Source organism: Corvus kubaryi, unplaced genomic scaffold (genome assembly GCF_017639235.1).
Source record: "Corvus kubaryi isolate FWS band 111438036 unplaced genomic scaffold, C.kubaryi_AGA036_p1.0 74, whole genome shotgun sequence".
NCBI lineage: Eukaryota > Metazoa > Chordata > Aves > Passeriformes > Corvidae > Corvus > Corvus kubaryi.
The window spans coordinates 10,323,227-10,351,154 of record NW_024582061.1 but is presented as its reverse complement, the minus strand read 5'-3'; the positions used below and the strand labels follow the sequence as shown (position 1 = coordinate 10,351,154).

General features: G+C 45.3%; 1 long non-coding RNA gene across 1 annotated transcript; it reads right to left on the bottom strand.

Moving 5' to 3' along the window:
* Nucleotides 1-1,378: 1,378 nt before the first annotated feature.
* LOC121675602 lies at nt 1,379-27,186 on the bottom strand. Its single transcript, XR_006020128.1, has 6 exons — nt 26,580-27,186; nt 24,280-24,403; nt 23,537-23,677; nt 22,422-22,556; nt 4,100-4,230; nt 1,379-2,261 (listed from the first exon to the last, which is right to left on the bottom strand). It is a non-coding gene; the product is annotated as an uncharacterized LOC121675602 (long non-coding RNA).
* Between the last annotated feature and the right edge of the window lie 742 nt (nt 27,187-27,928).

The window sequence follows — 27,928 nt, the reverse complement described above, 5'->3', positions numbered from 1 at the left end:
CTACAAGCTTGATCTGTTACAGCACACTACTAATCTACAGAGATTACCACAGACAAGAGTTTTTGTAAAACTGAAAATATTTCACTCCCTAAAACTTTCAGATGTTCATGATTTTACCAGTTTATATAAGACAACCCTGGAGATTTAAAGGTCAGCATAAGACTATGACATAATTAGTTCTGCAAGCTATGTCCACTGATTGTCAAACACAATTTATGAACCTCAGTTTTAAAAAACTATGAACAGTCTATGTTTTTCATATAGTTCTCCACAGAAAAAGAAACTTGCATGCTTGCAGATAACCACCAGAGGGCTGAATCGTCACACAGAAGACAGAATCCAGCAATAACCAGTTATGAGATCCAACTGCATGTATTTGCTCAGAGGTACATTCTAATAACAGCATCTCCATAAATGGGAAATGGTTTCTGCAGCACCCTTTATTTCATCTCAATAGTAAGGCAGAAGACTTCAAAAATTTAAAAATAAAATCTTACTGTTTCCTATTCAGAGTGATCCAAAGATTTTCACCATCTGCCAGTTTCAGCATACACTGGTGAATGATGGGCATTTTGCTTCAAGAAGTTTTACTTTCTACTGTCTTAACTTCACAGAGTGATTTATGACAATGTCACCTCTGTGCCTGGATGAGCCTTACAGAAATGATGTGGCAGACATGCAAAAATTGATACAGGCCATGACCTGAAGATCTTATGATACAAGAAAACAAGAAACAAATTAAAGATAGAGGAATGATGCATTACAATATCCAAGGATCAGGAAGAATTGGATGAAGTGAAGGAAAAAAGATGCAGAGGCCTTACGAATCTATATGAGAACATTGTTTTAAGCTGAAAGAGGGTAGATTCAGACTAGATACAAGGAAAAAGTTTTTTACTGTGAGGGTTGTGAAACACTGGCACAGGTTGCCTGGAGTGGTGGTAGAGGCCCCAGCCCTGGAAATTCAAGGCCAGGTTGGATGGGGCTCCAAGTTCAACTGATCCAGTTGAAGATGTCCCTGAGCATTGCAGGGCGGTTCAAATTAGAGGGCCTTTAAAGGTCCCTTCCAACCCAAACCATCCTGTGAGTGTATGAACCTATGACATTGCTCTATCCATCTGAACAGGAACAAAAAGCAATCATGAAAGCAGCTGACTGACCCTGCTGCCATAATAATAACAACATTATTTTGTGTGTTTGAAGGAACTAATGCTGAGGGACTAAAGTTTGTTGGCAGACCTACAGCTGGGAAACAAAAAAAAGCAAGCAACCCCACAAAGATGAGAACAAAACCCTGATACATCTGAAGTCAGGAGGAAACTTCAGCTAACTGTGCTCTGGAGCCCAGGAACACAGTGCACTTGTAGTAACATGCACCTCTATGGATCTGAACACCTGCCACCAAGCTGGTTTGGCTCCCTTGCCCTCAGACATCATTACCTCAGATCATCCACTGAATGATCCAGTAAAAATGAGACATTTTAAAGACTTGTTCTTGAATATTTAATTTTAATAGAAACCAAGTCTTGTAATACATAGTTATCTACCTGCTTCAAGATTACTTTTTGTTTCCTTGCCAGAAAGAGTATTTATTGATTTAAGTGCTTAGTGTAAGCTTACTGGGTTTTCCTTATGGCACAAAGCTGTAACATAGCATTGTTTTAATAAGAAAACCCCTGGAATCTGAAGTTTCAAAAACTAAGAGAAACATTTTTATGTGCCATTTCAAATGACATTTAAAAGAAAGATATAGTTCCAGAAGTATGCCTGTTCAGAGTAGCACAGAGATGATCAATGGGCTAATCTAAGTTGCTATCCAAATATTTTACACCAGTGAACTATGCTGATATTTAAAGAAGACACTGCTCTTTCTCTGAGACTGAAACTTCTTATCCGGGCTTTCACAATACAAGTCTAATGTCTTTTGCTACAATTTTAGATGGAATTGAAGGGGTCATAATTATCTTGGAAAGTTCATCAATGTAGGGACATGACACAGATGGAAATACTTTGGGACACTTCTCACAGCAAAGGAGCTTCCCTCCATTCTGACACACAGCACACCAAACTTCATTGGGATCATCCTCTTTTCTGCCCTCCCCAGCGTGGGAGGATCCCATCCATCCTGTTTTCCCAGTGAATGTGTTCTCCTGCAGTACCCCTGGCTGGTCATCTGTGCTGTCTGGTGCATCTGTTCTTAGCACAGCTTCATCAAAAGTGGAATTGTGATTGGTATCCAGCAGCAATGTAGTGAGTATGGACTGCAGGAAGAAACAAAGGAAGCCAGGTTACAATATTTATGTGAATTTACATGACCTTAACCACGTGCAAACTGACCTGAGTAAGAGATTTACATGCAAGCAGCCATACAACTTGCAACGTGCATGCAGAAATTACTACCACACTATAACACAGGCAAATGAACACAATAAATTAGCTACAAAAGGCTATTTACTGCTCCCCTAATAAAAAAAATAATCTCTGATGGCCCAAGAATCTAGCAACCTTGCTTCTGGATATTCCCACACAATGACTGGAAACACTTCCCAGCAGCACCTGACAATGTCATCTCTGCAAGTTATTTCTAGACTTCCCAGGTTTTAAATGCATAAAAGCAGTCTGATCACACCAGTTAATTTAACTGGAAGTAGGGCTAGTTTCATTTTGATTTTCACCTCTTCATTTTATTCAGCTTGTTAGTTTTTCCCTGAAAAAGTTCACACCAGAATACAAGTAAATTATTTTAGTCCCCATAAATACAAAATATGCTCCAAAGAGAAAGGAGATCGTTCTAGCTGTAAGTATTACAGTCCAAGGCAGGGATTCCTCCTCCATCTCTTGCTTCATTACAAAAATTGGGAAATCAAAGCTCCCGTTGTGGTGGGCTTTTGCCCGAAGGCGCCTGGATGTGAACAAAGGCCATTTTCCACAACAGACAGCCCCGCAGTGTCTCGAAATAAGGTCAGAGGTGGTGGTGTCTGGGCCTCTAAGCACAGCCAGAGTCCTGTCTGGGAGAAACCCTGTGACATTTGTGAGTTTGGAGGTGGTACCCCACCATCAGCCACAAGTGACTGGACAGGAATGGTGGCCATTTTCCAGGGGAAACAAAACTCATTCCCCCACTGTCTTGCTGTAAGGTGAGAGGTAGCATCTGGGCCTCTAAGGGCAGCCCAAGTCCTAGCTGCTGGCAGCTTTGGCCTGGGAGAAATCCTGCCATGTTCATGATTCTAGGAGGCGGCACCCCGTTTGGGCCATATGCAAACGCATATGGATGCAAACGGTGGCCGTTTTCCATGGGAAAAAACCTTCATTCCCCCAGTGTCTTGGGCTCAGGTCAGAGGTGGCATCTGGGGCTCCAGGGTAGCCTGAGTCCTAGTTGCTGGCAGCTTTGTGCTGGGAGAAATCCTGCGACGTTTGTGATTTTAGTGGGCTGGGTTGGCTCGTTCTCAGAACATCACAGCAGTGGTGGCACCCCTTCTTTACTATTCCTAAGCCAAACTCTTCAGATAAATGCAAAGATAGAAGACTGGGTTGCCACTACTTAGGCAGGCCCCTCTTTGCACAAATTATGGTCCAGTTAGTGTTAAAAGAATTGTTAACAAGTCTTCAAGAAAAATTCCCAAACGCCTCATTCACTCCTTTTCTGCTAATAACAAAGTCAAAGCTGATGCTCTAAACCAAACTAGCAGCACTGCAGAAGCTAGTATGCAGAGGTATTTTACCACCCACAATACTTCTCGCTCCATGGATGTGTTAGCAGTGATCACAACCCAGAGTTAGCTGCAGCTCTCGCAGAAACACATACAGCAGCCTTGAGGGTGCAACCACTGCCTGTTCCCGGCAGGCTTGGGAAACTACTCATGGGAAATTGGGTGGCTTGGGGTTGGTTCTTTTTTTAAGAAAAATAGATGTTCTGTCTTTTTAGGAAAAGGGACCATCTGCAAACAAACGAGTTCCTCTGAATTCAAAGGAACAACACATTGAGTAAGGTTATGGACAACTGTTCACTGGTATCAAGCCCTCTCCCCCAAACAAACAATGCTGGAGGACTGGTAACAATAGATTAGGACAAGGCTGAGGAACTGAACAGCTTTTTTACCTGTCTTCAATGGCAGCTCTCTTCCCACAGCTCTCAAAGTGGATGGGCAGCAGGATGGGGACTGGGAAAGCAAAGAGTTTTTACCCTGAAGAAGTACAAACCAGGTTTGCTTGCCTCAGGGGACCGTACCTCTAGAAACAGAAAGAGGAGAAGGCAGTGGTTATTGCTGAGCTGACAGGAATGACTTCTTAAGTCCCACACACAGGACAGTGAGTATTTCCCATGGCTGCAACACTCTGGTGCAATGCTTTCCAGAAACAGGGAGCTTTTCATCACTCTTCCCAGCAAAATCTGGTATTGCAGACTTTGCACCCGGATATTCCAACAAAATGCCAAATCGGCTTTTCCAGGACAATTCATTATACCCTTGGACTTCTTGGGAAGCCAGTGCAAGGGAAACACACCAGCCCTATGACTGGAAACCACAGTATTTCATATTCTCGTCTACAGTCGTGGATTTTGTTTAGTCCTCCAGGGATTACTTCTCCAGTGTTTAATATAGCAGCCCATAACTTCTGAGATCATTGTCTCATGGATGATGTGCTTGGAGAGAAATGAACCAGAAAGCTTTGCACAGAACTTCAGCATTTTTCATCACATGTGATCTCACAGACACCACTGCATCTTAAAATCCTTTGTATTCCTTTTTCTGCAGGAAATTTCTAAAGGATTCAACTTTCTGGAGCCACAACAGGCCGTACAGAAGAACCACTGCTTCAGGGGCCCTCTGCATTGTTGTTACATTGCAGTTACATTTCATACTTGACCAGGAAAAAAGGCCAACAAGTTTGTTATCACTGCTTATGAATATCCATCTTATATTCTTCTGACTAGACATCCTACTGGCAGCACTTCACTGCAAACATTTTGGATCAGAACCAAAATATTTTTTTCTTGGCAAGGGGATGATTGAACTGTCCCACCACAAACCTCTGCAGAAATTTTAAAAACACCTCAGAGCAACAAGTATTGTGATGTGAAAATTATGCCAATCCCAAACAGTTGTGTAGCCTGGATGGGATATTCCTACTTCACACTCAGGATTTCCTGTGATCTACAGAGGCAGGGCTATTGTCCCGTGAAAACCTGCAGTTTGGTGAGAAGGAGAGGTAGAGACTACTACGTGCTACGTTAGAATCACCACACAAAGTATTGCCAAAGGTACTGTAAAGGTTACATCTCCAAAACTGCTTTCAGTAGCAGGGTGACCTTGCAAGACAGAGGATTTCATCTTGGCACAGTACAGGGGATACTTCTGAGTCTCTCAGAAGAAAAGCTGTGAAACATTTTGTTGTGGTTTGACGCTGGCCCAACGCCAGGCACCCGCAAGAGTCGCTCGCTCACCCTCCTTTGCCACAGCTGGGCAGAGGAGAGAGGGAAAAAAATTAACGAAGGCTTCATTAGTTGAGGTGAGGACCGAGAGAAAAACACTTCAAGGGCAAAACAGGCTTAACTTAAAGTTACAAAGTGAATTCATTGCTAACAGAATCAGAGGAGGATAATGAGAAGTAAAATAAGCCCGTAAAACACCTTTTCCCCCCAGCCCCTCCCTCCTTCCCACCGACAGTGCAGGGAGACAGGGTACGGGGGTTTGGTCAGTCCATCACCAAGATTTCCTTCCACTGCTCTGGGAGAGGAGTCTTCCGTGGGAGGGATCCCACAGCCTCACAGGGGGAGACAGTTCTCTGTGAACTTCCCTGGCGTGGGTCCCCTCTCAGGAGCAGCAGCCCCACCGCACCTGCTGCAGCGTGAGCCCCTCCCACGGGCACACAGCCCTCCCAAAACTGCTGCACCATGGCTCTCTCTTTCCTCGGGGTGCAGTGCTCCAAGGACAGGCTGCTCCCGCCTGGAAGCAAGGGCCCTCTCTCTCCAGCGGGTCTTCCACTGGAACACAGCCTCCTCCAGGCATCCACCTGCCCCGGCACGGACACCTCCCCCACGGGCTGTGGGTGGATCTCTGCATCCCCCATGGATCCCCAGGGCTGCAGGTGGATCTCTGCATCCCCCGTGGATCCCCATGGGTTGCAGGTGGATCTCTGCATCCCCCGTGGATCCCCAGGGGCTGTGGGTGGATCTCTGCATCCCCCGTGGATCCCCATGGGTTGCAGGTGGATCTCTGCATCCCCCGTGGATCCCCAGGGCTGTGGGTGGATCTCTGCATCCCCCGTGGATCCCCAGGGCTGCGGGTGGATCTCTGCATCCCCCGTGGATCCCCACGTGCTGCAGGGGCACAGCTGCTTCACCATGGTCGGCACCATGGCCTGCAGGGGAACCTCAGCTCTGGCGCCTAGAGCACCTCCTCCCCCTCCTTCTCCACTGACCTTGGTGTCTCCATGTTGTTTTCCTCACATGTTCTCACCTCCTCCTCTTCTCTGACTGGAATCCAAAACTGTGTGACTTCGTTTTGATTTTCTTCTTAAATATGTCATCACAGAGGCATTACCAACCTCTCTAATTGGCCCAGCCTTGGCCAGCAGCATGTCCACCTTCAGAGCCATCAGAGACTGGCTATGCTGGATACGGTGGAAATTTCCAGGAGCTTCTCACAGGAGCCCCCTCTGTGGCCCCCCGCTACCAAAAACCAGGCTGTGCAAAACCAATACGTTTGCCACAGAAGAAAAACTTCCTAGAAGCTGAGAAGAAAGACAAAACGCACTCCTGAGGGTGAAAGAGATAGTTAAAGATGGCTTTTCTCAGTGTCAGCCTAAAAAGTGTACTAAATCTAAAGCAGGACTGTTCCAAATAATTCCCCCACAGTCCAGGAGAGAGAGAAACCCCATGCATTGAGGTGTCAGTAGTCAAAAAAGATAGCAAAACTGAACTCTAGTCCAGGATACCTCCCATTATTTCACCAGCTGTTTTAAGAGACTATCTTTTATTACTCATGCTTTTTATGGGGGTCCTTTTTTTTTTTAGAAGCCTTGTTGAGCGCATGTTTGCTTTCAAAATGCTGAAGGCTGTTTTTGAAATGGCTGCTCTAAATTGTCTAAGGCAGAACAGAATATAGCTGCCTTCTGTTGGAGGGGTGAGCAGCTTTAAGAGGCTCATATTTCTCTTAATGCAGCTGGACAGGCTTTCTTTCAGCAGAAACAGACTTTAAAAAGTGTTTGCTGCTATATCATCTCATTTTATACTCAGAGATTGCTTCCCAAAAAGTATAAAGCAGTAGGCTTTATAATCTAGAAGGAAAAGGCTAAAACTCCGGGGTGTAAAAGCATTTAACTCCAATACTGAGTATTTGGGAGGTTTCCCTTTGGCATGCTCAAATGAAAGGATGAGAAGCAATGGGCACAAACTGAAATATAGGAAATTCCAATGAAACATAAGAAAAAGCTTTTTTACCACAATAGTGGCCAGACACTTGAACAGGATGCCCAGGCTTGTGGAGTCTCCATCCTTGGAGATACTCAAAACCTCACTAGAAATGGCCCTTTGCAACCTGCTTCAGGACTGGAGACTTCCAGAGGTGCCTTCACACCCCTTGGTGGTCCTGCAGTGCTGGGGTGACAAAGGTCAGCCTGGCCCCAGGCAGCCAGATGTCCCAGACTCACTTCTCAGGGAATTTTATGAGGCATTGACAGACATCGGCCTTTTCAGAACATTCCTGTGACAGATGCTAGACAAGGGCTGAAACCAAAGTTAGCCCCAGGACAGCATGCTGTGTAACACCTTGTGTAGGTCTTTGATGCAGCTGTTTTGGCTCGTTTAATTCCACCTTCAAGATGAGTCAAAGCTGGAAGTTTGGATGAATTCTAGACTAGGATGTCTCTGAAGACCAAAAGAAAATGCTGAATGCTTTATGATCTCCTTCTGTCAGCCAGTAGAGGGAGGAAAGAGAGAGAAAATGGAAAGTCGTTTTTGATTCTCTGAGGCTGAACAGCAATTCTCTTATCATATAGGCACCAGGACTTCACAGCTCCAGGGCCACACTTCTTCCATCAGAGCTACTGTAATGGCTAAAACCACATGGTATTTAGTTATTCTTTTAGATATTGGAACCACACTGAGCATCCTGCGATGCAGCTGATGTCAAGGACTGAATCCAGCTGTAATCTGTCCTGGCAGCTGACCTATCACCCTGGAAAACTGGACTCGGCACAGTTTTCCATACACCCAGAGCTGCATTTGTTGTATTGAGGTCTGTGTTTTGTTTAAAGCTTTTTCCCCCTAACAAGACTGTAAAATGACCAAGTGTGCCCCAGCCATTCACAAGGATTTTCTCTGACACAAAGAGAGAGAAAGCACACTCAGGTGTTTACTTCCAGCAACTACCCCTGGACTGAAAAGGGAGAAGATCAGCCCCTCACCCCAAATTTTCATTGCTTTCAACATTTGATGGCAGAGGGAAGGAATACTGTTCTGAAGCCCTACCACTCGGCAAAGTGAGGACCTCATGAGTGGTTTGCTCATGTGCGACACTGAAACAACTTAACCTCACAAAAGCTAAGTTTGCAGGGCCTGCCCCAGCATAATGCATCACTTCTAACACCATTGCATCTGCTTGCCGCTTTTTTTATGTAACAGTGGACTACAAATGATTCATTCAGTGCTGAAAATTATTGATGGGCAAATACAGGACATTAAGTTATAGTCCAATCTAAAATTAGATCATCCTTGTCTGTGTCCAGTTTCAAACACAGTTATCCGCTTGGCCCTGGCCTGAGTAAGCCCCAAGGTGAACAGGATCCAGGCTGCACTGCCGCTCCAAAGCTGCTGTGTCATGAAAATGGCACAAACTGCACCAGGCATCTCCAATAGTCCCTCCTCCACTCCAGAACTCCATCTTGGTAGTTTTAATAGAGTTCTGCTCAAAATAATATTTCCAGAAGTGCCTAAATGGTGTTGCATCCCAAGTGCAATTTTCAGAGCTGAATGTATGGCGCATAAAAGCTACTCCATCAGCCCTCAGTGACACACAGTCTTCTACAAGTAACTGCCTCAGGAACAGCCCTTTGGAAAAATTTTGCTAAGGCTTGAGCCTGGCTTTTGATTGAGATGCCTGTGGGACTTCTGTCTGAGGTCTGTAACTTGCCGTGCGCACTTGGTTACTTCTACATAACCTTTTCTAGATGTGAAAAAGGTACACCTTCTCCAAGTCTTTTGGTAGAAGAATGGGAAAGAAAAACATGATAGAGATTCTCTCTCCTTATTTCTTTATTTTAACGTGTCCCCATTGCTGAATTTCATGGCAAAGCAATAAACATGTTGTGCGCAGTTAAGAAACTGCAGCACAATCAAGGATGGAGGGTGTTCTTCTCAGATTCATACAAATCCTTAAAGGAACACCGGGAGGTGTCCACGTGGTGGCAGCAGAGGAGGAAAATGAGGAAACAGCTACGGGAAGCCCAAAGACAAACATAAATAACCCGAGCTGAACCATTTCTTAGTTAAGGGCACACCTAAAAGCATGCACCTTCAAAATTAGGGCTGTGATCCAATGTGCCGAGCATGTGTGGCTGCCCAAACCCAGCCGGAAGACTGAGGCCTAACACCACTGCAATAAACAAGCACATCTTCACCGGGCACTACTTCGGAGGGAAGCTGCCCTAAAGAGGGAAAGCAGATGCCTAAGTCTGCAGAACACCATGTCACCAGCCATAAAAACACATTTACTGGGAGGGTGGTGAGGCACTGGAACATGCTGCCCAGGGAAGCTGTGGATGCCCCATCCCTGGAAGCGTTCAAGGCCAGGTTGGATGGGGTTTTGAGCAACCTGGTCTAGTGTGAGAGAAAGGACGCGTGCTGTGATCCCCACCCACGCCCGTGTGCGGGCAGAGAAATCCGTGTCCCCTTTGGGACTCTGCCTTTTATTCCCCAAGAGGCACCACCCTCTTACACCCCAGGCCCTCCCACCATCCACAGTCCGATTGGCTTGTCAGGATGTCATCTCTAGGGGACAGGTTCTCGTCACTGGGGTGATTCGCTGGTCTCGGTCCTAGCAGGAGGTGGTGTTTATTCCCTTCTGCTAAGGAGACATGACTGGCACAGACCCTCTTCTAGACCTTTCCCTCGTTACCAACTTGCATACCCCCCCCACATCCTAACACTGATACAGAAAATGCTCCTAACACTACTTCCCCTTAGCAATTGTTAATAAACGAATTTCCTAACAATTAACAATCAACCGACAAAACCATTAATAACCCATAAGTGGTTAACTAATTAACAATTAACAGGGAACCCTTAACCATTCTCTCGGCTACGAAAACCAACTCAAGTCAGTTCAATTATAACATAGTGGAAGGTGTCCCTGCCCATGGCAGAGGGTGTGGAACAAGATGGAGCTTTAAGGTTCCCTCCCAAACCGTTCTATGACTGATTTTCCTTCCTGTGCCTCACAGATCCTCCCGACACCCAGCAGCACCTGGAAGTGGGGCACAAATTTCAGCTGGAAACTGAGCAGCAAGAGCAGGCAAAGGGCAGCAAGGACTGCCAGGATTTCCTTCTGTACCCAGAGGTGCAGACACAGTGAGATGTGCAGCCTGCCCCATACATTAGCAGTGTGGCATTTGCCCCTAAGGAGTCTCTGCTATTGCTTGTAACTCTGGGAAATAAGAATCTCAACTTTAGGAAAACCTGCAGCTCACTTGCCTTTGGTCAAGTGGGTTGGAAGAGCGGATGGGAAAATAAATGTGCAGGGACCTGCTTGGGTTCACAGCCTTGTGTGGAGACCACAAGACAAGGGTGGTCCAGGTTGAACCCAAACCGTCCAGCATCCTCCACACAACAAGCTGGCACAACAGCTATTCCCCAGCTCCTCACCACATGCATGCACACACTCATCTTCTCTCTCCCAGGAAAACTCTTTCAGCTGTCACAGGTCAGGAATAAAGAAAAATGAGCTTAATAAAAATGGAGGTGGACAAGAAAAACCCTCAAGCAAGTAAATCATGGTTTTCTAGACAGCGAAATATGTGGTATAATTGAGTCTGTTGTATCTTTTAAAAAGTTATCATCTCTGCTTTCCCTCTTGCAAGCTGGGTGAGTGCATTCTTCCTTCTGCTTCACCACTCAGAAAAGCCCCAGCAGACAAACCAGGCCTCCAGCAGTCCCCAGATTTCTAACTGGTGCTGGGCCAGGTGGATATTTCCAGCCAGGTCACCTGCAAGCAGATCTCCCAAGGAGTTACAAGGGAGGAGCAGCATACAGCATATACTTCTGCTAACTTCTTGGGGGAAAAGAATGCACTGAATTCCATCTGAGCTAGAGAAGGGAGTGATAGAGTAAGGAGCTCCTCAGGCTTTTCACAGGAGCTGTATTTCCTGAGCAACTTCTGGGAGAGGAGAGGGACATTTACAAAGGAATTCAGGCCGGGAGCCTGCCATTATGATTTGCTGTGGTGAGCAGACACCTACCCACAACACAGTGATTTCCAGACTCAAACTCAAAGTGCTTAAATCTGGCACAATTCCACCTGGCTGGTCAGAGGCAGCAGCAAGGGTGACCCATCACCCTTGTACATAACTGGGGGTGATACAGGGTGATAGCATTTCTGTAAGATGCCTTAGGACAAGGAAGTGAAAAGAGCTGGAGCTTCAATCTATCTGTGCTTTGGAACCACCTGGGAGAAGCACAACAAGGCTGGACATAGCTTAGGACAGGATAAGTCCATTAACATCCATATCACTAAGCGCTCTGAATTTTAAAAAGCATTTTGAATGGAAGAGAAGCCTGTTCCTCCCAGCTCTGCTGAAGCCCCAGCTGATTTCTACCTTATATAATCACCCTTTTCAATAGACTGGATGTAAGTTAGTATTTACTAAGCCAGAAACCACTATTGTCTCCAAAACTGCACACTGAAATTATTTATGCTTCCCTTGACATGCATGAATTTCAGGACCTGCTAGTCAGCAATAGATTTTTGCTGGGTTTTTTACAGAAATATGGCATTTAATAGGTCCATTCAGGACTAGCAGCCAAGCAACAGTGAGTTTCTCTTGAGCAGGCAGGCCCAGCTAATTTTGAAATTGATTGCTCTGTGAAGGAAGCATAGCACTTCCCAGATCACAGAAATGGTTTACTGGCCCAAGTCTCATATAAAATAGTCTCTTGGTGAGAAGCTGAACAGTTTTAAAAGGTGTCAGAGAAACCATTAGGTGATAAAAATTCACAGAGCAATTTTGCCAGAGAAAAAGCATAACTAAAAAGGGTATAGTTTCTCTCCCAGACCTTCTCGTGAGTCAGCTGCATTCAAAGAGATGTGCCACAGCTAGAGACGAGCTAAAGGCAATTAAAAAGTTTGGCTGCCTGTGTCAAACCTTCAGCTTGTACTCATGCACTTAAATCAGAAAAGCAGCAATTACATAAAGAGTGCCACTAAATTAAAGGAGAGCCAGCATAGATCAAACCCTGTATGGGTCTTGAGAAGGAAATAGCAACTGATCCTTGTTGGTGTGAGTGCATTCATTCTGCATCCAAAAAAACCATACATACAAAACTGGCTCTTGCAAGGAAATGTAGATGCTAAAACACAGCTTCCAGCCAGCACAGGCTATTCTGCTTCAAGGATATGCTGATATGCTGATCTGCTTTTGAGTTTGTAAGGTTTTAGTTATGCCAAATGTTACAGATTCTTCTTGGAGACCTCTCAGTCCATATACAAATGTGACAGGCTACTTAGAGCGTGAAAAGGAAGAAATCTGAGCCCCAACATTAAGCATAAGCTATACTGGGGAAAAAAGTAATCAGAATTTTGTGCCACTCAATCCAGCACTAGCTAGAATTTTAAAAACCCCTGCTTATAAAACCAGTAGCTTGTAGTTTCTTGCTAAGCTACTTTGAAGCAAAGAGAAAGAAGGCCACCAAGAGAGAAAAAATGAATCAGGAGAACATCTCCACTGCAATTAAGCAGCACATCCCTCATTGTTAGGACAATCAACTTCATGCAGCAACTGCAAAGAGAAGGACATTTCTGGCAGCATCAGGACAGCTATTGAGAAATTATGATGAGAAGTCTATTTGGGATTTCATAGTCCCATTTCTTGTGCCATAAAAAAGTCACATGCAGCATTCAAGCAAATCTAACTGATGCCAGGCAGAAGCCCTTCTTCTCTCTCACAACTTTAGTATACAACCTCCAGAGCCCATGGACCCAGAAAGCCAGATGAGCTTGAACTGCAGCTTGGGCTGGTGCAGGATTTGGGGGTCAGGAGAACTTTCTCCTGATTTTGAATCCCTGTGTTGACACTGCAGTCACATGGCATACAAGAGGTACAGCTGGTGCAGTAAACACTTAAACACTTCCTGTACCCTCTTTAAGCCAAAAAACATCAGTGCTGTGGGACTTGTGCGTGAGGGATTTCTGAAGGGATGAATGAGGAATAACATTGGTGTGTGGTAGAGCTGCTGTCCTGCAGTGAAGAGCTATTCTAGGAAAAAAAAAAGAAGAAAAGAAGAAAAAAAAGGAGTAATGCTGTGTAGATTAATGTATGATCTACCCTTGCTTCAAACAAGTCTAGAACTAGAGAAAAGAGCTCATTAGAGTCCACACTTATGGGAATTACTTGATGGGGACAGGAGAAAGAAGGGTTTCTTTTAAGCAACAAAGACACTAGTATTTGGTACGTCTAATAAATCAAAAGTTACCCACATGATCTCTTAATTATTGCACCGGAGTGACCTGGTGTAAGGGCAGGCTGCAGTTCTTCAGCCATTCAGCAGCAGATGGTTGCCAGTATGCACCTCTCCTTCCCCCCAACATACATGCCTCCTTCTTCAGTATTGCAGTGCCTCTTCCTTCAAAAGATGTAAATAATTCTTGGTTCTGCTGTTCCCTTTCCCTCAGGGGTATATTTAGAATATAAGAGCCAGACTCACTTGTTAAAAGGTGGAGAGGGAAAACTGCTCTGCACAAAGTGCTGCACCTCACCCTGGATTGTGTGGGATTCTTCTCTTACCAAATGCCTCTGTATCAAACAGATGGCCCAAAAGGGGACCACGCAACAGATCTTCAGGGACAAAATAAAACAGCAGATACTCTACATGCATTTCAATTCTAGCTCTGCACTGGAAGTCCAAATTATTTGATGTGATGACACTTTCCTTGTCAGGTCAGTAGTTACACCCCTTGTACCTGGCTGCCCATTTCTAGGTGAGAAAAGGAAAAATGTTCGGAGGAGTACTAATTGCTGTCCTTCAGCTTTGCCAGAAGCTTTCCTAATGCTCTTCCTCCAGTGAAATTTAAGGTATAAAGTCCCCTGTGGATGGCCAGGGGATTCTGTTACCACCACAAGCACGATCAGGAGCCTGGTTTCCCCCTGCAGCTCTGTCCATCTCCCAAGGCACGCACAGGACCATGTCTAGGATGAGGCTGTCACTTCACTGGGCAGCACATCCTCTTCCCAGGTGTAAGAAGTGGTGACTGGCCCACCAGGAGCCCTGAGAACAGGTTTTCTTCTGCCTAGCTCCTTGCCACCAGGAGCAGGCATGGCAACCCATCCTGCCCCCACTTTCTGGAAGGTTTCAGTCAGGATGTTATTCCCCTAATGCCACACACATTTTCACAACAGGAGCCCTCCCTGGTCTGTGATACAGCACTAAATTACAAACACTAAGCTGCTCTATTTGCACAGCTGAAGACACACTGGGGAGATCACATCTTTAAGCCAAAACCCCAACACATTTGTTGTCATAATGGCAGAGCAGTTTTTTAAAGTTGGTTATATCACGACAAGTCAGTCATCAGCAACAGCAGCCTGACAAAATACTGCAATTTACAGCCCTGCTGGTTCAGGGGAACTATTATTTTTGTAAGGATTGACTGATGTTTTCTGAATTGTGCTAGAATATGAGGTTTTCTTTCCAAAAGCAGCATAAGATGGGGATAGGGGAAAGAAGGGTTTCTTTTAAGCAACAAAGACACTAGTATTTGGTACGTCTAATAAATCAAAAGTTACCCACATGATCTCTTAATTATTGCACCAGAGTGACCTGGTGTAAGGGCAGGCTGCAGTTCTTCAGCCATTCAGCAGCAGATGGTTGCCAGGTTCACTTGGTTACGTGACATCGCATTGCTTCATCACATACACTCCTATGTTTATATTTAAATATTTAAGTGGACTATGATAAGCAGCACAGGGATGGAAAAGAGCTTACTAACTTCTGTTTAAAGAATGGAAGTGTATGTAGTGAAATTGAAACCAGAGGAGATGGATGCAGGCAGAGGTTTCCTGTCTTGTAATTCGTTGACACATGCTGATAGGGCTGGGCATTAAAATCCTTCACAAATACACTTCACTTCCAGGTCTAGCTTTTAGCTACCAGTTCACAGGAAACTTTAAGTCAGATACCACCCTCCCCTAAGAAGGTAAATCTAAACCCTTCCACATAAAACAGAAAAAACAACCTTTTGGCAACTGGAATCATGTCAGTATGGCCTCCCTAATGCGGGAGACAAGACTAAGCACTTGGCATAGATAAACCTCTCTGAAACCTGAAGGCATATTTACAATGGATAAGCCATCACACCAAGTTCGAGATCACTTCCTTTCCAGCAAGATAACACTGCAGCAGAGCAGTCCATCTTAGCTCCCCGTGCTGCTGCAGCAGCTACCTCCCCTCTGGTAAATCAGGTTAGCCCAGAGGAACAGGGCTACCAATTCTGCTTTGACAGATCAGCACCACTTGTGTATAGGACTTGACACTAGCCATGCACCCAGATGCTGAAGGACAGTATTTCCTGGGCACCTTTCAGGAACTGAAGGGATATCAGCACTAAAGCACCACAAGGTTTACTGCAGTAAAAAGATGATTTCTGAAACAGGGTGCTCAAGTCTGGACTTCCAAAGAGGGAGGGTATGGAGGGAAGTGACCCGATTCACAAACCTTTACCCAGTACTCATGACCACCTCTGTATTAAGGGAAAATGCGCAAAAGCCCCAGACCGCAATACTTGCCATGCCTGTCAAACAAACAGATGTGTGGCCACCAAGAGTCTCCCTGAAAAAGGAAAAGAAGGCCAGAGTTTGGCACAGGGGCTAGTCAGACAGGACAGAGACCAGGTCTGTGCCAGCTGCACTCAGACATGTACATCCCACATCTCCTGGCAGAAGGTCAGGGTGGTACAGCTCTCTTCAATTTGCAGACGGATGGAGAAGTTTCTCCTCCCCAGACACTGAGGTGTCCCAAGGAGACACTGGCACTGGTATCTGACCATGCTGCTGAGCAGCAGGGGTGGCATGGGCCACAGGCCCTGGGCATTGAGATATCATGAGAGTGATCTCATCTCCCTTGAGTTCATTGCCCGTTGCGTAGCCTCCAGCTTGGCTTTGCCTGTACTGAACTTTCCCAGCTTCCCAACAGAAGAGACAGCCTGACTTCCAGGTGAAAAATGTTTCACACACTGCAGGCAACATTTAGGGAGCAGGAGAAATCTCTCTTGGCAGTGCTCCCAATGTGAGCTGTCACTGACCTCGATCAGTCACAGGTGCTCTTCTGTGTCAGAGCAACCCATACTTACTGCCAGCTCCTGTCTCTCGCCATCCTGTTAAGCATCTCACAGCAATGTTTGCTTCCTCCCCACCACCTGCAAGCAGGTTGGTGCCACAGGACGGCCTATGTTGGAAAGCAAATTCCCTTCAACCCCAGGTACAGCTTTCCTGCTCTTACTTCTGTCAGCCCACTGCTTTTCTTGCTTCTTAGCTCACTTCCTCATCTCTCCATCCCACCAAATATCCCACATCAACACAGCAGAACAGATGAGACAGAGCTTTAATAATGTATACATTCCCTTGCTGTACTTGCTGGATGCCTGAGAGCACTGTTTTAATGAGTCAGAACAGGCTTTCTCCGAATACCACTGTTTGGGACCACAGCACTGTCAAACTGAACATATTTTGAAGGCTGTTTCGAAGAAGATGAGAGATGAGACCCTCCAAAGAGACATGGATCTGGGGACTTGGGGGAAGACACTTTCCTCAGGCAAGTTTGACCCAGGACTTCACTCTTTCAGTGCAGAAGCCTCCTATCAGTGCATGCAGTTAGACAGTTCTTTGAAGAACTGTGGAATTTTCCAAGAGGACATGATAAAATCCATGTGCTTTACAGCCCCCTTATTCACGTGCTCTGTGCTCATGGACTGGCTCTGTTTAGATCACATTTCCCCACCGCTTAATGTTTGTCTTCAGTTCTCCTTTCCTTCCTCCAAGTCTTGCCCCAAGTTGTGCACAGAAAACTGGAAGGAGTAACTTCTCTCAGCTCTGTCCAACCTTTGCACCATATATATATATATATATATTATATGCTGCAGCAAAATATTCCTCTAACAGGAATATCCTGGGGTTTAGACAAAGGGTACGGGCAACTTAAAAGCTTTCTTTTAAATTTCAGCTCCTGCCATCTCAGACATTAATTTACTCCCAGCACGGAGGTGCATATTATGTTAGTGATGTGCATACCAGTCTTTATGGAGAAAAAAAAAAGAACAGCTCTCTTGGGACATGCCTGCTTATTTCTGGCTCATTAACTTTAATGGTCACAGTACAGCTCTGACAGCTTGGGAAGACAGGTATAGGTGATCTTTGCTGCTCTCTAGATCATGTCTAGCCTACACTTGTACCTTAAAGTCACATTCCTAACCCTCACATTGTGTTTTAACCAGATAATAGGAAGCAAGCCTGCCCAAAGGCTTGCTGTTCATTTCACTCAGCATCACACACAAGCACCAGGCCCCTTGTCTGACTGTTATTATAATCATTAACCCTGGCACAGCTGAATGTGGTGGCACTTCAAATGGTACCTGGTACAATGAGTTTCTGCAGCTCCAGGGGTGCTGGGCCACCTCCAGGAGGAAACCCACCCAAACCAGTGTGTGCACACAGCTTTCACAAGCAGGGGGTTGACATCCTTCACATTTGACCATAAGTACTTTTTTCCCCAGAACTGTTCTGTCTGACACTGGGCAAGGAAGAAGGAAAACAGATAACATTTTCTTCTCTCTAAACACCCCCATAATTCAGACAACAGGAAGAGTCAACATTTCACTTTTAACATCTGCTGCCAAACAACACTCATGCTTCAACACTTACAACGTGACATCGCAGGGGCACTTTTGGGAATACCAGTGAGGTCCCAGTGCTCTTTGTGCTGTGCTGACAGAGAACATGGTGCTCTAAAGTTTTGCTGCTGTTATGATCAGCACAGGAAGTCCTGAGGCAAGTCAGTCACTCACCTTCTCGGGCAGCAGACCCCAACATAGGTGGAGCCTACATCAAATCTACAGATCCTGATGAAGCATTCTAGACCTATGCCACCACCACTGGGGTATCCCATAAAACACAGATGAAGGGTCAAGAGAAGCATATGGTACCTCAGCCTAATATTATTAACCAGGTACACATTAAAGTTCATACTCCATCTCTGCTGCCACCACTGTCAGCAGCACAGGACGCTACACAGGAAGGTTTAAGCTGCCAGAGGGCAGCTCTGGATAGATGTAGGCCTGTGGGAAACAGTAAGGCCATCTGTTTGCCAGGGTTGGCAAGATGGCTTAGAAATATCCCTTGTCTGGAGGCTAGCAGGATGTGTACAGGCTGGCAACATGTCCTGGGTAAACAGCTCTTCACAGATTCTTCAGGGAGCCACGTTCTGCAGGTAAGAATAACTTCCTGACTCTTTCCAGTCAAAATGGTATTTATAAAGTGTTTCCATTACAATAAATCTTCATTTTCCAAAATTAGTTTGCCAGAGCGTTTCCAACCATCTCAAGTAACAACAGCAAATTAAACAGCACATAAAAATCCTGTATCCCACACCCACCAGCTTTCACTGATCACAAGAGGCACAAGAAAGGAAAGGAACAAAACTGGAAGCGAAGAACGTTTACTCTCCTCAGAAACTAGTAAAGAAGAGGATGAATCTGGGGGGGAAATAAAGTTTAACAAAATAAATCCACTAAAATCTTATCATTGGTAGAGCTGGTTCAGAGAAATCTACTGAGAATATTAAGGGCTGAGGTACAACACGTGCCCCTACTTCCCCTCTTTTGGTGGCACTCTGGGTTGTGTCATGGGAACTGACCTTTTTATAATGGGCTCCCTCTACCCCTTCTGTGTGCCCCAGGAAAAGGCACAATCATCTAATAAGAACAGCCAAGCTCTCAAGCAAAAGTTAGCACAGATGGCTTAAGCCATTTATTTTTCTGCTTCCCGTTTAGAGTGTCAGGTTCCAGACAGTGGTTATTAATTAATCAGAGGTCAGTTCCATGCTGAGACCAATCGTCCCTCCCAATAAGCACCTGTTTTAAACAAACGCAAGCCAACCCAAAAACAACTTTAAATAATCAGTTATTCCTCGGGGATGTTTCTGTACTTGATTTGGTGGCAGTGCAAACTGCAGAGATATGAGGACTACCACCTATGTGGAGTGCCTGGAGCGAGCACTGAATTAACTCGCTGCAGTTTTGGATACATCAGAGCATGGAAGAGTATCTTGAAATGATCTCAGATGGTAGCTTAAGGCAAAGCACATTCAGCAAATAAACATTTTTATAACAGCAGCGCTGCTTTGTGGCTGTCATGGTGTAACCCCAGCTGGCCACCAAGCCCCACACAGCCGCTCGCTCGCTTCCCCACCAGCAGGATCAGGGACAGAATTGGAGGAGTAAAAGTGAGAAAACTTGTGGGTTGAGATAAAGACAGTTTAATGGATAAAACAAATGCCATGCACACAGGCAAAGCGAAACAGGGAATTAATTCACCATTTCTCATGGGCAGGCAGGTGTTCAGTTATCCCAGGGCAGCAGGGCTCCATCCTGGGTAACAGCTACTTGGTGTCATAGGTTAGCAAGCATAGTCCCGGAAGGGACGTCCTTGCTAAGGGGTGCTTACAGTTTCCTCTGGGAACTGATAGAACCTATCAGCTGGCCAGTTTGAATATGGACAATTCTCTAAGCCACTTAAAGTTGTGATCACCTCTGTGATCCACATTTAAGAATAGGCAAACACCCCCTCCAAGCTCTCTCTCGTTTCCGGCGCTGGGACAGGTGGCTGCAGGGCCCGAGCAGGGCCCAGCGGGCCCGGCCAGGCCCTGCTTGGGCCAGGCCGGGCCGGGCCACGGCCATCCTGAAGCCATGGACCTGTTCCAGCCGTGGAACCCCCCCCACTGCCTTGCCGTGGGCAGCCGGAGCGGCTCGGCTCTCCCCCCTCTCCACTGCGATAAGAAAAAATTCAACATTCCAGCTGTAAAGCTGCAAGGCCGAGGTGAGAGTAACCCTTTTATTGCTGTGAAGAGCTGAAAACCTGAGGGAAGAGAGAGAGGAGATGCTTAAAGCTGAAATTCTGTTGTGAAGCTGTGATATATCAGAGTATCCTGTTGTAATTTCATGAAGATATGGGGGGTGGAGTGTTCAATTCGTGAGCAAAAGCACCTGCGCTGAGATAGGCAGATGCTGACGCAGCTGTAATTTCATGAGAAGTTTGGACAGGGAGAGATGAACCAGATGAGGACTTTTGCTCCGAACGGGAAAGGAGAAAACCTCAGTCCGTAGAGATGCTCCCAGAGATAGTCCTAAAGATGAAGATGATGAAGACCCTTTGCTCCCAGGGAAGGAGAAGGGCCTCTGTTTTTGTTTCTGAACGGCTCAACCTTAAAATTGTACCCCAAAAAACTTCAAGAGTGGACCCTCGAAGGCAGTTGCGGGAAAAGCTGCAAGTCGGGGGAAAGGACTCACACGCAGGCAGAGAGACTCCTCTTCCTAAATGGACTGAACGATATTTGGAAGTGGGCGGCTGTCTCGTTGTGATAATGTTTTCATAGCATGAGCAAGAAGAGACTTCTCTTTCTAAATGGACTGAACAAGGTTATTATGGAAGTGGTAAACAGACTGAACATCTTAAGGGTTGTCTTTTCACATTGTCAGTGGGAGAAGGGAGGAAGGTGGGGGGAGGAGGAGAGTTCTGAAGGTGGTATTTTTTTTTTTTCTTCTTTTAGGTCTGTTAATAAACTTCTTTATATTCTTTCAAGTTTGGTGCCTGTTTTGCATTTCTCCTAATTCTTATCTCACAGCAGATAAACAGTAATGAGTATTTTGGACCAAACCACTACACTAAATTGGTGTTTCCGCCCGGTTACAAACCGAACCCGCGACACTTGGGAAGACAAACATCACCACTTCAGACATTCTCTCCACTTCCTCCTCCTTTCCACAGCTTTATATGCTGAGCATGATGCCATAAGGTATGGGATATCCCTTGGGTCAGTTAGGATCAGCTGTCCTGGCTGTGTCCCCTCACAACTCCTTGTGCTCCCCCAGCCTCCCCACCAGCAGGGAGGTGTGAGAAGCAGAAAAGGCCTTGGCTCTGGGCAAGCCCTGCTCAGCAGTAACAAAACCATCTCTATTACCAACACCCTTTCCAGCACAAATCCAAAACACAGCCCCTTACTAGCTACTGAGAAGAAAATTAACTCTTCCCCAGCCAAAAGAAGCACAGTGGCATATGTGAATGGAAAAGGTCCCTCCAAATTTTCAGAGCTAGGAAATGTGCATGTGCGCATGAAAAAGCAAACAGATCTCTGCTGGTAGCGCTGCAAGTCTGATGCATTTTAATAGGAGAAATGTAATTGCTGCGCTTTACTTCTGAAGCCCAAGACAGTTGCCCAAGCAGATGTGCTCCTTCACACAGCAGTGAGGAGCACAGGTAACACAGAAGAAAAGGGGATGGGGGGAGATTAGCCGTGGCTCAAATTGCTAGAAAGGCAAGTTTGCTTCCACAAAACAGAAGAGACAGACTGGACACATCTTTCCAAGCTCCAGCTTTCTCTGAGGGATCAAAGTACTGATTTGCTTAGTAGTGCCAGGGCAGCTCTGCTTTTCACAGAGAAAGCTGTCCACCTGTGTCACCAGCTGTGCCCCTGCCTGGGAAACAGGAGAGTGAGGGAGGTTTCCTTTAGGCTTTAAACTCTGAGCCCAATTAACTGCGTGGGTCCCTGGCTGTGTGGCAGAGGTGGAGGCTGGGGAGGTGAGCAGCAGTAACAGCAGCACCTGGCAGTGTTATTGCCTAACTGGGGGAAGAAACAGAAGAGCGCTTATAGAAGCAATAACAGACTGAGGATGGGGACAGGGGATTCTGGTTTTGTAGAGCAGAATGCAAAGGGGCAGATAGACAGAGCTAAGACAGTATCTCATTTTTACAGGTTTGTACTGGGAAATGAGTACAGTAATTAGATCACTGCTTATGCATTCAATCATCAACACTCAAGATCTCAAACAGATCTCTTCTATTAATGGCCATTTCTCTTCAGAACAGATGCATTTAATTCTGTAATAGAACAGCCACACTTTAGGCTCTACTTCTCCATCCTCACCCTAAAATTGTAACAGACTTACCAGATGATGTTTTCTGAGTAGAACAAGTTGAGAGAAAACCTTTCATGGCTGCTGCAGCCCTGTGAAGGAAGGTCACTGTCACTGCTGAACCTCAAGGTTTTATGGCACAGACAGGAGTGTCACCACAGAAGTTGCCTGCAAAAAAGACCAGAATGGGATGTGAACCTTTTTCTCTTGAGGGATGTAAGGCACAGTCTTTCAAAGTGCAGTGTCAGAAAATATTTCCCTCTTTAAAAACCTTTTAACACAAAATCCTTATGTCATTCAGCTTTGAGCTCATGCATTAGGCTGCAGACATGGCCAGAAGAGAACTGGCTGTATTGTTACCAGAAGGGTGGCTTTCCTCAAACAGACAAATAGTTACAGACACCCACTCTAACCACTACAAGTCACTAGTGGCAAATGCTCCCTGCCTGGACTACTCTGGTCAGAAGAAATCCCTGCCCTGACGGGCAGCCCCTCCCTCAGACTCCGTTGTGCAAGACACCATGCAATGCTCACAAGACTGCAGGACATCCACATCCTCTGCAGAATAAGTCACTTGGAGTGTCTCACATAACTGAGAGCTGGCACTGAAGAACCTTCTACTCATAAGTGCTTTAACAGTTTCAATTCCCAGTCTGTGCTTTTTCTTCTCTGTATAGAGGATACTTGCACAGCTTCACTTTCCCCACAATATGCTACATCATCAAGCCAACAGTTCTTTAGTCAGGTAGGTACCTCCTCACACTCAGCAGAGCTGTAGGAAAAGCTTCCCCCTTCCCTGGCCCCCTCTCTTTGACATGCTGCCTTGTCTTTGGCACACAGCTTTGGACACATGCTGCAATTTGTCCTCCTGCAAGTTAAAGTCTGGGAAAGAGCATCCTACACACACTCACATAGTTCCAAGACACAGCCATGCCCCGATTAGGACCTTATATCCAACAAGTTTGATTGCAAAAGTATTTCTAGGAAGGGAGGGTATTAGGCTAGCTGACATAACTCCAAGTGTTATCAGAAATCCCTCCCGGAGCATGGAAGTGTGCCATATAAAAATCCCTTGTCTGTCAGCAAAAACCACTTGGTTAAGCTCCTCCATTCCTCTCGCCCCAGCCTTAATGTGAGATCTCTCTCACCTAGTAACTCTTCGGTTAGTCCAAATCCTTTATGCACCATCAGTTGGCCATGACAATTAGACAGATTTCCTTCAGTCCAGAAAGTTCACAACTTCAAGGTGAACAGTGGATTTTAATGGGGCTATAAGTCTCCGGTGGCAGCTGCAGCACAAAGCAAAGAACAAAGTCACAATGCTGCATATTTAACAATTGGCTCTTACTTCCTAGGGATAGCTATCAAAATGTGAGCTAAGGCAAAAGGGATCGTAATGCCCTTTAAAGAGAAAAGAAAAAAAAAAATCAAAGACGGGATACTGGTCCAAATCTATTTTGGTCATATTATTCATTATTTCTGAAGTTAACCTTTCATATGGTTTAGAAGTCTATGGTATTGCCACATGAATGAAAATTTATCTCTTACCCTAACTAGGCACGATAAGGGAGGAAGAAAGGGAAACAGATGAAAGCGGCAGAAGATTTTTAGTGACATAGTTTAGCATTGCTATTGTTAGCCCCTCCGTTCTGCCATGCTCAGGCCTCTGATGTGCTCTGTGGTGAGAGCTTTGCCCAGATGTGCCAGGTCTGTCTGCTGTTTGCTGGGAGCAGCATACTGGCACCCACCAGCTTTCCTAACTCTCTTTGAGGAGCTTGCCCAGTGTTCTAACATGCACTGAAGCACCCATGGATTCATTAAAAGCCACGCCACAGATGTTTGCAGAGTTTCACAGGGGAGTTACAAGAGCCAGAAGAACTTGGGTGCTCACCTTGTGGCATTTGTGTCTCTCAGGGGTATCCCAGTGGCTGCATGATTCCTTCCCAAGCTGGAAGGATAACATCTATGTCAAGCTCATCTCCTCAGGAATTTTTGGGGCATTGATAGGTTTTGTCCTGGGAAGAATAAGAATGTAAAGCATTAAATTCAGTTTTAATACTAAGTTTCAAAAGGACTTTCACCAGGTACTAGAACAATTCCTATATATGACCCTAATGGAAACACACAGATCACAGTTAAGACAGTCTGAAGAGCAAAACTTTAAAATACTCATTTTAAAAGTTCATCGGGGGGGGGGGGGAAGTGTTCAATTAGATAGCAAATCAATTAGAAAAATGATCATAATCCTATGCTACCAGGCCAGGCCTTGTTCATTATAATCCTACAAAACTCAAACTCACTTTAGCCTTGTTTACAGCTTCAGCATTGTGCCATTACTGCATCTCCACTGATAGGTACTTCCCCTGTTATGCACACTAAATTGTTTTCTGGTTACTTTCTGACTCTGAATTTTCCAGGCTCTTTCTACCTTGTCATAACATCATTCTAAAGTTCTATCTCGTTCTGATACTAAAGCCTAATTCTATGTTTTTGTTTCTGGAAAAAGTAAGTTAATTTAGAGACAGGCACCCACAAACTTCTGTTATTCACCAGCTCTAGAGAAGGAGGGGGGAAATAAAGGAGAAAACAGGCTGTTTCAATATGTTGGCACATAAATAGACATTGGAATCTAGTTTAATATACCCAGCCTTGAAAAAGTGCCAGCCATAACAAATGCTATTACATAGCAGTGAGTCTGTGTGCTGGAAGATGCTCCAGGGAGCTGTCTGTGAGACTCCTGTTCAGGCAAAACTTTGACTGATGGCCCCATTTCTGATAGTATTTTCCTCTGTACCGCATGTAAGTAGTTATGATAGCTAAACTGCTATTCTCAAGCTAGTATATATCAATAGATATACTTCTAGAGTTTTTTGTGTGCTTTTACAAATAAGCTCTTGGAGGAAGATAGTTGTGGAGTGCTCCAAGAGCTCCTTAGCATATCCTCTATCTTTCCCCTCTCCTGTCCTTTCACTCCCAAATCAGTTAATTGACATGCTAAACTGTAGATTTGGTGGGTGTTTTCTTACTGAAAAAAATATTCCTAGCATGTTCCATTACCCTAACAGTCTTCAGCAGGAAGCATTACTACTGCATTCGGTAACAAAAGAGTGTTCTTGTCCAAGTGTCAGGGAAAAAACAGCTTCTTCCCCTTATCTGAGAGCTACAATGAACACGCACATAGCCCTCAACTACACCCAGGCAGAAGAGCCTCTTCTCTAGAGCAGTAGCCATCAGCACTGCTGATGTTAACAGGATGAGGGTCTACACAGAATACTTGCTATCCAAAAACCTTCTCCAGAGGCATCACAGGTTTGAAAGTTTTTGGAGAAACACATACACTAAAATTCACCTGCAGTACTCGCAAAGGCTGGTGGTGGATTTCTCCACCACACTTTGTCTACCAGAAAATCAGCGTGGTGACCTGCAGAGATGAAGTTCTTCTGCATAACATCTGCAAACACAATAAATTAAACCCATACAAAGGGAGAATAAAGAGGGATGAGGGAAGGGAAGGAAAAAAACCCCCAGTGAAATGCTGGGAGGAGATGCTGGGAGAAGGAACACCTTCAGCATACCCAAGAAAACCTCTGCAAGATCAAGTTTCTGGAGTTTTTCCCCGCTCTTTTCTTGTTACTTCCCCCTTCCCCATTTACCTTTTGCACCAACAAGTTCCAGTTAATTCCCTTTGTTTCCAGTTGCTGCTTGATGCAGCACTTTTTTCCCCTTTCTCCTTTCCCCCTACACTGTGAACAGACTCTTTAAAACAGGAAACAAAAAGCATTTCCTCCACGTATTTTGAAATGGACTTACTTTGATGTGCTCCTTCTGCCTGCCTCACTGCGTTTCCAACAAGATTTTACTTAATTGCACAGCATCCTGCACACATGCAGACAGAGAGGCCCCCAGAAACTTTCACTTTCCAGCAAGCAGCATTCAAGTTCTCACTTTCTTTTTAATTTAGCTTTCTTTTAATCTGTGGATTGCATTTATAGACCACTGTCTCAGTGATGGGATCGCACCTCAGCAGGGTCAAGATGAGGAAAACGCAGCCTTCTGCGTGGTGGTTAGTACATTTTCTGGCGTGAAGATTCACACTCCGATCGCTCAGTGCCTCAGAGTCACCCATTCCACCCCCAAGAGGCAAATCATGTACCACCATTGTCTCAGAGGATATGGAGGATGCAGGCTCACCTTTGAAAATGAAGCTGACAATACAGAAAGTCACAAGTCACTTCTACGGACAAGTGTCCCTCAGGGGGTGCCCAGACATCACAGCTTATTTCTCTGTAGTCTCTTTTACTGTTCTCTGAGGCCCTAAGGGGCTCTTCTCCTGCTGGATCAATGCAGCACACTGACACAGGGATTAAGGTCTTCAGCCAAGCTTACAGCCTGGGCTCCGCAGCTTGGCTTAAGGCTGCCAACACATCAGAGCCGTGCAGCTGGGGCTTTCTGAAACTGGCCCGAGTGAAAGCGGGAAATTTCTAGGACTGAGTGTGCTCAGCTGGATCATTTGTTGTTACCTCGATCTTTTCTTCCTTTCTGACTCTCTTCATAAATCCCAAGAAACTCCTCTTGGCAGTTCAGTGATGATGTTATTGACGGATACTTTACAACAGTATTTGCCATGCCCTTCAGAGACAGAGTATCCAAGAGCAGTCTGTGCTTCCCATGTAACGTGATGAGGAAGGAGTAGATATAAATCCCTGGGGCTCTTCTAGCTCCACTTCTGATGGACATTCTGTGGATAAATGTGCACTGCAGTGATAAAAGCATTAAGACAAGACAGTAAGAGCTTTCCACAAAACCTGGCAGTTCTGCCCATGATTGAAGAGAACCTAGCAGGTCAATAAAGCTGGTGACAAATGGTTTTCCAATACTTAGTTTACTTTTCTTATTTTTTAAACCCATTGCTCCCCTGCCCCAGTATTTACTGGACCTGGTAGAAGCCTGAAGATCCTGATGTCACTAGCAAGAGCACAGTTATTCACTGGAAAGGCCAAAATGGTAAAAAGCTTAACCTACACAGGTCATCTCTCTCTCTATACATACAAATATTTAAAACCTGTTCCCATCAGTTGGATCATTTCTTAGGGTTCAGTGTTCAAGCTGGTACAAGCCTGCAGGAGCTCTCAAAGTGTACATGATCACAAGGCAGCCCTGTTGCCTTAACCTCGGAGACCCAGGCAGAGACACAGGCTATAAGCACAAAGGGGTGAGCCTTAGAGGAAAGTAGATTTGCTTGAAATTTGCTCTGAGCTGTGCTTTAAATCAATGCCTGGAAAAGAGAGAAACAGATACCAAGCTGGTCACATACCTGAGCTAAAAGACCCACCAAACTCAAACACTCACTCACTACTGAGGGAGAAATGTAATTTTTTTTTTCTAATTGACCTTGTGACCAGCTCTTGAGAAGAGTTATGAAATATTACACTTTTGTCTATGAGGTCCCTGATTCTCCAGAAACACAGGAGAGCAGGCCTAGCCTATAGCTTCATGTACACGCAGTGCACTCAGATTCAGCACTCGTTAAATAAGAGACC